This window comes from Zingiber officinale, chromosome 1A, assembly GCF_018446385.1.
Source record: "Zingiber officinale cultivar Zhangliang chromosome 1A, Zo_v1.1, whole genome shotgun sequence".
NCBI lineage: Eukaryota > Viridiplantae > Streptophyta > Magnoliopsida > Zingiberales > Zingiberaceae > Zingiber > Zingiber officinale.
The window spans coordinates 121,128,021-121,138,642 of record NC_055987.1 but is presented as its reverse complement, the minus strand read 5'-3'; positions in this window follow the sequence as shown (position 1 = coordinate 121,138,642).

Genomic DNA, 10,622 nt, shown 5'->3' with positions numbered 1-10,622 from the left:
CAATGAATGTACAAATACTCGCTTGCCTTCTCGTCGACTGAAGTCCCGGATGAAGCACCAACTTCACGGACGAATGCCAACAAGCAACTCAGTCGAAGAAGCTCACCCGAAGCTTCGGAGCTCAGCAAAGCTCAAGAGCACAGAACAGCAGCTCAGTGCAGAGGAGGAAGAAGAAGTCTCAGAGAGGTTCCGCCGTAGAAGCCCTCAGCCCTTTTATAGCCTTCATCCACCTGCGAAGAAGAAGCCAGAAGACAGAAGACCGTTGTGAGCCAACGGATAGTTCTGGACCGATCAGGCTAAAGCCTGATCGGTCCAGGCCACCTCTGATCGGTCCCCGGACCGATCCCACCTCTCTGCAAGAGAGGTGGCTGCGTCTCTGATCGATCGTGGAGACCGATCAGACTCCCTTCTGATCGGTCCCCAGACCGATCAGTTCACTCACAGAAAGTTGGCTTCAACTCCTCTGATCGGTCTCCAGACCGATCAGATGACTTACAGAACCCTTCTGTTTGTTATCTGATCGGTCACCAGACCGATCAGATACTCAGGCGTATCGCTGGATCGGTCACCAGACCGATCCAGGTTTAGAGCTCCAGCCCTAAACCCTAAATGGTCCTGAGAACGAGCTACCGAGCCCTCTCTTGACCTAGTCCGGAGAACGAGCTACCGAGCCCTCTCCGACTTTGTCCGGTTCAGAGAACGAGCTACCGAGCCCTCTCTGACCACAGTCCGAAGAGCAAGCTACCGAGTCCTCTCCGACTTTTCGTGCCAAGTCTCCAACTTGGTCTTCTCCGTGCCAAGTCTCCATACTTGGACTTTTCCCGTGCCAAGCTCCCTGCTTGGACTTTTCACCAGATGTCTGGTCAACCTTGACCCATCTGGATTTCCCTTGCCTGGCTTCACTCACCAGGACTTCCAAACTGCCTAGCTTCACTCACCAGGTCTTTCCCCTGCCTGGCTTCACTCACCAGGTCTTCCCAAACGCCTAGCTTCACTCACCAGGACTTTCTCCAACTGCCTGGCTTCACTCACCAGGACTTTCACTTTCACCTAACTTCACTCACTAGGATTTTCACCTGGCTTCACTCACCAGGAACTTTCACTTTCACCTAGCTTCACTCACTAGGATTTTCACCTGGCTTCACTCACCAGGATTTCCTGACTGCCTGGCTTCACTCACCAGGACTTTCCGAACTGCCTGGCTTCACTCACCAGGACTTTCCGAATTGTCTAGTTTCACTCACCAGGACTTTCCGAACTGCCTAACATCCCAGTTAGGACTTCCCAGTCAAGTATCCGGTCAACCTTGACCTACTTGACTCTTCTTCATCCAACCTGATCAGACCCTGATCAGTATCTCTCCGCATGGACAACTACACCTGCATTGTCCATGTCTACATGTCTTTCTGTATTGTCAAACATCGAAACCACGACCAAGGTTTACGCTTGGTCAACTAGGTCAACCTTGACCTACTGGAAATTGCACCAACAATCTCTCCCTTTTTGATGTTTGACAATACCTTTAACTTAGGCTAATCCAATAGCCTCAACTTTCTTCATGCCACTAGGTAATGAAACATAAGTTACAATTCCTTACATTCTCCTTCTAAGAAGGCAACCTCCTTCTTAGATAATGAAGGCCTAACTTAAACCCTTCATTCTCCCCCTATTGGCACACATCAACAAACTCTCCCCCTGAAGAGTAAGTTATCGTTGTTCACAACTTCACTCGTTGTGATCAACAAACTCTCCCACTAACTCCAATGTTCTTCCTTGAACATTCTCTAGACATTCTCCATTCTCCTCAAACTCCAATGAGACATTCTCCCCCTTTTTGACACACATCAAAAAGAGTGAATCAAGGTCAAGAGTTTCTTCCTAATGAAAGTCTCATACCTTTCATTGAAACCCTTAATTTCCCCCTTGACACTAGAGTCAACAATTAACTTAGTGATAATCCCATATCACTTAAGTCTTTTAGGAGTAAAAACTCCCCCTAAAATTCAACTCCCCTTGACTAATAGGTAAAATTCCCCCTAAAGGTCAACTCCCCCTTGACCATTGCACCAACAATGTCTTGGAGAGTTTCAAACCTTCAAAATACTAACTCCCGAGCTGAAATTTCAGACAACCAGTCGAATTTCAGCAATTTGGCACGCCCTGATCGGTCACCAGAACGATCAGGCTCCCTCTGGATCGGTCCAGTGACCGATCCACACAGACCTGGACCGATCAGGGAACCTCCTGATCGGTCCACGACCTCTGATTTCTGATTTCTGATTTCTTCTCTCCGAAATTCAGAAACCTCTAGAAAATCACAGAAAATTCTAAAAATTATAAAATTTTGAGGATATATTCCTCATAACATATATTATCACGGAAAAATAATTTTAGATGAAAATATCTTCCATTTTTCAATCTTGATACAAAGTTCAAAAGTCTTTGAAATAGCTCAAAGTTAACTCATCTTTATATCACGTTGCTCAATGATGAGAGCTATCACTAGAAAAGCTTCATCAAGGTTTTTCAAATCAATTTTAAAATGATTTTAAACCATTTAATTTAGGACCATAATCTCAGGACTATATGTACATGACTTGTACACAAGTTTTCCCTATGATCCCCAATTAGAATTAGGCTCATCTAGGTACAAGAACTATGCACCTTGATCCTAACTCACAATCCTAATATCTCACACACATCTAAGGTGTATCAAACACATCTAAGTCAATTTTGATGTGACATATGGGTTTAGGTTAGCTTAATCTAAGTTCTCATGCATTTTTCTAAATAACAATTTGATCTCCATATCAAATTGTGTTTTAGTCCTTAAATCAATTTCATTGATCATTAATGCACAAGATGATGACATGGCATATAATTGTATCATAAATGGAAACATGTGCCAATGTCATGATGTCATGGCATAAAGTATGAAACTTAAATAAAGCATGACATTTAACTAACCTAAGCATTATCATGACATTTTAAATGATCATAAAATAAATATGATGTCATGACATGGCATATGGCAAACAATATATGGCAAATAATACATAAAGGTATAGAAAATACCTAATTCTAGCCTTAGTTGCCATTTTTGATAATTTTGATCATTTTACCATAGGTTCTATATTCCTAAGTGTAATCGACCTAGCATCTTATACCAAAGATTTTTAGATCACTATGTGCCAATTAGATTGACTCTAGAAAACTCCTCAAATTTGATTGGCACATTCTAATCACCTTAGGAATAATTCTTAATTTTATTTTCAAGGCTTGATTATACCTTGAAAAATCCTAAAGTGCCACCTTTTGCCATGATTAGGTTAACTACCTATTCAAGTAAGGTTGGCACACCCTAACTCATCTAGCATGATGAAATCACGCTCCTAGGAACCCAATACATATTTGAGCTCATTGGGTTCACTAAATATTCACTAGGGATGACTTCCCTAGCAACCCTTCTAATGACCCTCCTAGGCTTTGAAGCCTTGGTCATTTGGGACTCATCAAGATCAACTCTAGAGGTGACTCCCCTTGTGACCTTGGTGATGGTCTTTCTAGTCCTAGGTTTTGTTCCATAATCGAATGGAACATCATGGTAAGTGGGCTTGACCACTTGGGACTTAGGTTTGTGACCCAAACCTTTCTTGTCCTTGGACTTGGGTTTTTGACCCCTAGACTCTAGAGTCAAATCCTCAAGAGCCTTTTCTAGAGAGTCTAGTCTTGACCTCAAGACTTGATTTTCTTTCTCTAATACCTCAAGCTTTAATTTATCATTTTTCTTTGAGGTATTCCTAGGCATATGTCTAGATGATTTTGGATTTCTACCTAGATTTTCCTTAGCCTTAGATGGGTTAATTCTAGGGTTGACATTTCTAGTATTATCCTTATCTAGGTTAACATGTTTGGCTCCTAAGCTCATGTATTGGTTTCTAAAGTTAACATGCTTATCATTCTTGACAATAGCAATAAGGCTACTAGCATGCATCCTACTAGAATTGCAAGAATGTGCCTTAGAGATTACCTTAGGGTTTGCCCTAGCTCCCCCTATACATGTGCTCGATCTCTTGTCCTTGTGAGGTTGCCTCCCCCTCGGACATTGGCTCCTATAGTGTCCCCTTCGCTTGCATTGGAAGCACACCACGTGCTCCTTGCTCTTGCGCGTCGGGACTCCGGCTTCCTTGACCTTTGGCGCCGGTGGAGTCTTCCTAACCCTCTTTGGACACTTACTCTTGTAATGCCCAAATTCCCTACACTCAAAGCACATTATGTGTAATTTATTTGAAATTAAATGGCTTGAGTTACCAAGGGTTGAGGATGGATGTGAGCTCTCTTCTTCATCCCTTCCGGAGATAGAAGCTTCTTCCTCTTGCTCCATTCTTGAAGAAGAACTCTCCTCCTCTTCTTCCTTAGATGTTGAGTAGCCCTCAACTTCTAATTCCTCTCCTCCATGATGTGAGCTACTTGGCTCACTTGACTCCTCTTCATGGCTTGAAGTGGAGTTCCCCTCATGGAACTTAGCCAAGTTGTTCCACAACTCCTTGGCATTGTTGTATCCACCTATCTTACATAGAATATCATTAGGTAATGAGAATTCAAATACTTTCATTACCTCATCGTTGATTGTGGAATGGTGGATTTGTTCCCTTGTCCACTTCTTCTTCTCGAGTGGTTTTCCTTCCTTATCCATTGGAGGCTTGAAACCTAATTGAACACAACTCCAATTTTCAAGGTTAGTCATAAGAAAGTACCTCATTCTTACCTTCCAATACGCGAAGTCGTCGTGGTCATAGACAGGTGGAATGGTGATGTCTTCTCCGAGTTGATCCATCTCTAGCTTATGCTCCCTCGGGTGTTAATCCGTCGAAGAGCAACCTTGCTCTGATACCACTTGTTAGGATCGACGTACTCGGCTAGAGAGGGGGGGTGTGAATAGCCGACCCCAAATTGCTCGTTTCTTCCTACGATTAGGGTTAGCGCAGTGGAAATAACTAAATAGAAACGCAAAAAGGAAAGATCAAACCTCAAACTCGAACTCGACGATGTAACGAGGTTCGGAGATGAAACTCCTACTCCTCGACGTGTCCGTAAGGTGGACGAAGCCTATCAATCCGTCGGTGGATGAGTCCCCGGAAAACCGGCTAATAAGAACTCCTTCTGGGTGGAGAAACCTCGCCACAATAGCTTGCAACAGCAATATGGAAATACAAAGAAGAGCAAGAACAAAATACACAATGAATGTACAAATACTCGCTTGCCTTCTCGTCGACTGAAGTCCCGGATGAAGCACCAACTTCATGGACGAATGCCAACAAGCAACTCAGTCGAAGAAGCTCACCCGAAGCTTTGGAGCTCAGCAAAGCTCAAGAGCACAGAACAGCAGCTCAGTGCAGAGGAGGAAGAAGAAGTCTCAGAGAGGCTCCACTGTAGAAGCCCTCAGCCCTTTTATAGCCTTCATCCACCTGCGAAGAAGAAGCCAGAAGACAGAAGACCGTTGTGAGCCAACGGATAGTTCTGGACCGATCAGGCTAAAGCCTGATCGGTCCAGGCCACCTCTGATCGGTCTTGGGGACCGATCAGGCCCCAGTCTGATCGGTCCCCGGACCGATCCCACCTCTCTGCAAGAGAGGTGGCTGCGTCTCTGATCGATCGTGGAGACCGATCAGACTCCCTTCTGATCGGTCCCCAGACCGATCAGTTCACTCACAGAAAGTTGGCTTCAACTCCTCTGATCGGTCTCCAGACCGATCAGATGACTTACAGAACCCTTCTGTTTGTTATCTGATCGGTCACCAGACCGATCAGATACTCAGGCGTATCGCTGGATCGGTCACCAGACCGATCCAGGTTTAGAGCTCCAGCCCTAAACCCTAAATGGTCCTGAGAACGAGCTACCGAGCCCTCTCTTGACCTAGTCCGGAGAACGAGCTACCGAGCCCTCTCCGACTTCGTCCGGTTCAGAGAACGAGCTACCGAGCCCTCTCTGACCACAGTCCGGAGAGCAAGCTACCGAGCCCTCTCCGACTTTCCGTGCCAAGTCTCCAACTTGGTCTTCTCCGTGCCAAGTCTCCATACTTGGACTTTTCCCGTGCCAAGCTCCCTGCTTGGACTTTTCACCAGATGTCTGGTCAACCTTGACCCATCTGGATTTCCCTTGCCTGGCTTCACTCACCAGGACTTCCAAACTGCCTAGCTTCACTCACCAGGTCTTTCCCCTGCCTGGCTTCACTCACCAGGTCTTCCCAAATGCCTAGCTTCACTCACCAGTACTTTCTCCAACTGCCTGGCTTCACTCACCAGGACTTTCACTTTCACCTAGCTTCACTCACTAGGATTTTCACCTGGCTTCACTCACCAGGAACTTTCACTTTCACCTAGCTTCACTCACTAGGATTTTCACCTGGCTTCACTCACCAGGATTTCCTGACTGCCTGGCTTCACTCACCAGGACTTTCCGAACTGCCTGGCTTCACTCACCAGGACTTTCCGAATTGTCTGGTTTCACTCACCAGGACTTTCCGAACTGTCTAACATCCCAGTTAGGACTTCCCAGTCAAGTATCCGGTCAACCTTGACCTACTTGACTCTTCTTCATCCAACCTGATCAGACCCTGATCAGTATCTCTCCGCATGGACAACTACACCTGCATTGTCCGTGTCTACATGTCTTTCTGTATTGTCAAACATCGAAACCACGACCAAGGTTTACGCTTGGTCAACTAGGTTAACCTTGACCTACTGGAAATTGCACCAACAAAGAGAACACAAACTCGAAAAAAAACTATTTCGAAAACTCTAGAATCATATGCCTCTTGTGTTTGGTATTTTCATAAATAACTATACAAAGAAAACTAGTATGATGCGGAAAACAATTACTAGTTATACCTTTCTTTGTAAGCAAAATAACCTCTTGATCTTCTACCGTATTCCTCTTTTAACCTCAGACGTTGTGTGGGCAACGATCTTCCGAGATGAGAACCACCAAGCACCTTCTTCTTCTTTGCAAGGTTCGGCCACCACAAGACTCCAAGAGAGGATGAGGTTCGGCCACCACCACCAAGCTCCAAGGGATGCGAGAACGAAGCCTCCTTTCTCTCCTTTTCTCCAAGCTAGATCCGGCCACCACAAGGACTCCAAGAGAACAAGATGGTTCGGCCACAAGAAGGAGAAGAGAGAAGAGGAAGAGGTCGGCCACCACACAAAGGTAGAGAGGGAGGAAAAGAATAATAGAGTTGTTCACCATGAAGGCACCTCTACCCTCTCTTTTATAATCCTTGGTCTTGGCAAATAAGGAAATTTAAATAAAAACTTCCTTAATTCTTTTTCCATGAAAAAGAAAATTTTAATTAATTAAAATTAAATTCCCTTTTCCAATTACAATGGTCGGCCACATTAAAATCTCCAAGCAAATAAAATTTTAAACACAAATTAAAACTTCCTTATTTGCTTCCGGAAATTTATAAAAATTTCTCCAATAATTTTTCCCTTCATGATGGATTATAAAAAGGAAATTTTATAAATTAAAATCTTTCTTTTAAACATGTGGATGATTTCCAAAAAGGAAAGTTATCTCTAAAAATTAAAATCTCCTTTCAATCTACAAATAAGGAAAGATATCAAATCTTTTCTTAATCTTTTGTAGAAACTTATAAAAGAGAATATATAATTTTTAAACTCTCTTTTAAATCATGAACATGGTTAAAAAAGGAAAGTTTTCTCAAAATTAAAATCTACCTTTCAATCTACAAATAAGGAAAGATTTCAAATCTTTTCTTAATCTTTTGTAAAAAACTATAAAAGGAAAGATTTAAATTTCAAACTCTCTTTTAAAACCATGATATCCACATAAGAAATAATTTTAATAAAAATCCCTTTTTAATATGATGTGGCCGACCACCTAAGCTTGGGCTCCAAGCTATTGGCCGGCCACCTTAAGGCTCAACCTTTAGGCTTGGTCGGCCCTAAGCTTGAGCTTCAAGCTTAGCTTGGCCAACCCCTATTGGTTGGGTAAGAAGGTGGGTATGTGGTGGGTATAAATCTCTATATACAAGAGACTACGATAGGGACCGAAAGGAGGAATTTGTTTTGGTCTCCCGATGAAATTAAGCTTCCCGTGTTCGCCCCGAACACACAACTTAATTCCATCAATAATAATTCATTCTACTAAAGAACTATTATTGAACTACCGCACCAATCCCAAATTATATTTTTGGGCTCCTTCTTATTATGAGTGTGTTAGTCTCCCTGTCTTTAAGATGTCGAATGTCCACTAATTAAGTGAGTTACTGACAACTCATTTAATTAATATCTTAGTCCAAGAGTAGTACCACTCAACCTTATCGTCATGTCGGACTAAGTCCACCTGCAGGGTTTAACATGACAATCCTTATGAGCTCCTCTTGGGGACATTATCAACCTAGATCACTAGGACACAGTTTCCTTCTATAATCAACAACACACACTATAAGTGATATCATTTCCTAACTTATCGGGCTTATTGATTTATCGAACTAAATCTCACCCATTGATAAATTAAAGAAATAAATATCAAATATATGTGCTTGTTATTATATTAGGATCAAGAGCACACACTTCTATAATAACTGAGGTCTTTGTTCCTTTATAAAGTCAGTATAAAAGAAACGACCCTTAAATGGTCCTGCTCAATACACTCTAAGTGTACTAGTGTAATTATATAGTTAAGATAAACTAATACCTAATTACACTACGACCTTCCAATGGTTTGTTCCTTTCCATCTTGGTCGTGAGCTACTGTTTTTAATTTATAAAGAACCGATAACACGATCTTCTGTGTGTGACACCACACACTATGTTATCTATAATATAAATTAATTAAACATCTACATTTGGTATATATAAATGTAGACACTTGACCAATGTGATTCTTATAAATGTTTATACAAAAGCTAGGCTTTTAGTGTACACTCCAACAATCTCCCACTTATACTAAAAGACTATGCTGCCATACATCTGATTCTCATCCATTCAATATGCCCATCAAAAGCTCTTGCCTTAAGGGCCTTAGTGAAAGGATCTATAGGTCATCATTTGATGCAATCTAGGCGGCAACAACTTCTCCTCGTTTATATAATTTCTCGTATTGGGTGGTACTTGCGCTCTATAGTGTTTACTTGCCTTATGGACTCATGGTTTCTTCGAGTTTGTTACTGCACCAATATTATTGTAATAATCTTTGGACAAACCAGAAATCATATCTAAGTCCATCTTGAGGTTATTGAGTCATTCAGCTTCTATGGCTGCCTCTAAGGCTGCCACATACTCAACTTCCATAGTGGAGTCTGAAAAGCACCTATGCTTAACACTCCTCCATAGTTATGGCTTTACCTCCTAAAGTAAACACAAAAACCCCGAGGTCGACTTACTATTGTCCCTATCTGATTGAATGTCAAAATCCGTGCAACCCACAGGGATCAAATTGTCTTCCTTGTAAGCTAGCATATAATCTTTAGTACCTCTAAGGTACTTTAATATATGTTTTACCGCAGTCCAATGTCCTCATCCAGGGTTACTTAGATATCTGCTAACCATGCCCACGGTAAAATAGATATCCAGTCTCGTACACAGCATTGCATATATTTAGGCTTCCCACAGCAGAAGCATAAGGAACTGCCTTCATGTCCTTTATCTCCTTTGATGTCTTCGGAGACATCTCTTTAGATAAAGTTACTCCATGCCTAAAAGGTAAGAAACCTTTCTTGGAGTTCTGCATGCTAAACGAGCAAGGATTCTATGAAGCTCGGGATAAACACAACATTCTTTTCTTGCGATCCCTTATGTCTTTGATCCCAAGAATGTGTGTACATTCTCCTAAGTTCTTCATATCGAATTGTTTGGACAATCATACCCTTACTTCTGACAACACTTTGATATTGTTTCCAACTACCAAAAATGTTATCTACGTATAGTACAAGAAATACTACCACGTTTCCATCACACTTCTTGTATACACAAGACTCATTCGGTTATTAAATAAATCCATAGGTCCGGATAACTTTATTAAACCGAATGTTCCAAGACCTAGAAGCTTTACTTCAGTCCATAGACTGATTGAGCTTACACACAAGATACCCTTTGCTCTTTGCAATGAACCCTTCTGGTTGCTATATATGAATGTTTTCTTCAAGACTTCCATTGAGGAAAGCTGTCTTGACATCCACTTGCCAAATAGATAAAAGAATCCAGATAGACTTAAGCATGGCTACCGGTGAAAATGTTTCCTTTTTCAACAAGCCTTGCTTTGAAAGTTTCCACCTTCCTGTCTATCCCTCTTTTCCTATTGTAGACCTATTTACACCAAATAGCTTTTACACCATTTGGTGGTTCTATAAACTCTCAGATTTTATTAGAATACATATATTCTAATTCTGTATTCATTGTTCTTTACAAAGATGTATCTTTATCTTGGAGCGCTTCGTCATATGTTCGGGAATTAGGTTCATGTTTACCAAGGATCTAGTCCAAGGCTTTCCTAAAACATGAATCTTTCAGGTTGCCTAACAACCCTCCCACTACGACGAGGCACTATCTTCAATTGTGTATCATTTGTGATACAAGTTGCAGTTTCTTGTGATATT